Raw genomic sequence first — 1779 nt, 5'->3', positions numbered from 1 at the left:
TCTAATCTGCTCCAACAATGGAGTAATCACTGTCATCCTCAGACAAATATCCCTGATCGGGGCAGCTACCGCCTTGCGGTTCAGGGCGTCGGCCACTACGTTGGCCTTGCCCGGATGATAAAGGATCTTACATTCATAATCCTTTAGCACGTCTAACCATCGGCGCTGGCTCATGTTCAGATTCGGCTGATCCATGAGGTACCTCAAACTCTTGTGATCCGTGTAAATGGTACAACGGACCCCATAGAGGTAATGTCTCCAAATCTTGAGGGCGAACACCACTGCCCCCAACTCTAAATCGTGCGTCGGATAGTTAGTCTCGTGAGGCTTCAACTGTCTAGAGGCATAAGCTATCACATGCCCTCGTTTCATCAACACTGCTCCCATACCTGTGATCGAAGCATCACAGTAGACTACAAAATCCTCTACTCCCTCTGGCAGGGTAAGAATCGGCGCCTCACACAATCTCTGTCTGAAGGTCTCAAATGCTGCCTGCTGCTCAGGCCCCCAACGAAACACCACCGACTTCTTGGTCAGTCGGGTGAGTGGAACTGCTATCTTGGAGAAATCCTGGATGAATCTACTGTAGTACCCTGCCAGTCCTAGGAAGCTCCGAATCTCAGATGGAGACCTCGGGGCCTCCCATTGCATCACGACCTCTATCTTGGCCGGGTCTACTAGTATACCCTTCTGGTTGACGAGGTGTCCAAGGAACTGCACCTCGCGTAACCAGAACTCGCACTTGGAAAACTTCGCGAAAAGTCTCTCCCTCCTCAGCGTCTCTAGCACCTCTCTCAGGTGCTCCTCATGCTGCTCCTGAGTCTTGGAATAAACCAAGATGTCATCAATGAACACTATCACTGACCGATCCAGCATCGGTCTGCATACGCGATTCATGAGATCCATGAATGCGGCTGGAGCGTTGGTGAGACCGAACGACATCACCACGAACTCATAATGACCATAGCGGGTCCTAAAAGCGGTCTTTTGCACATCCTCATCCCTGACCCGCATCTGGTGATATCCTGACCGAAGATCAATCTTGGAGAACCAAGATGCTCCCTGAAGCTGGTCAAACAAATCGTCTATCCTCGGGAGTGGGTAACGGTTCTTCACCGTTACCTTGTTCAGCTCCCGGTAATCTATGCACATACGGTGCGACCCATCCTTCTTCCTCACGAACAGGATCGGGGCTCCCTATGGTGAACTACTCGGCCTGATGAAACCCTTTTCTAGCAGCTCCTGCAGCTGCGTAGACAACTCCTGCATCTCTGGAGGAGCCAGCCGATATGGTGCCTTGGCTATCGGAGCCGCACCCGGAACCAGGTCAATCCGAAACTCGACCTGTCTTTCCGGAGGTATCCCAGGTAAGACCTCCGGGAATACGTCTGGATACTCTCGCACTACTGGTACATCGTCAACTGTCGCCTTACCCTTCTCCCGGGCATTTATAACATAGGCAATGTACCCTGCGCAACCCTGCTGAACGTAGCGCCTCGCTCTCGCTGCTGAACAAAGAACTGGTCCGCGCTGTGGCCTCTCGCCATGAATCACTAACTCTCCCCCACTGGGAGTGCGAACCCTCACTAACTGCAACTCACAATCAATCACTTCCCCATTGGGGCTCAGCCAATCCATACCCACTATAACCTTATTCCATCTCAAGGGAATAGGAACCAAGTCCACTGAAAACTGCTCATCAAATAACTGCAGCGAACACCCCCTATGCACTCTCGCGACCTTGACGGTCCTATCATCAGCTATCCCAACCTCGAGTGG

The sequence above is a fragment of the Lactuca virosa genome, chromosome 9 (assembly GCF_052849685.1).
Source record: "Lactuca virosa cultivar CGN04683 chromosome 9, Lactuca_virosa_CGN04683_v6, whole genome shotgun sequence".
Taxonomy (NCBI): Eukaryota; Viridiplantae; Streptophyta; class Magnoliopsida; order Asterales; family Asteraceae; genus Lactuca; species Lactuca virosa.
The sequence above is the reverse complement of the archived record's forward strand: the minus strand, read 5'-3'. Positions refer to the sequence as shown.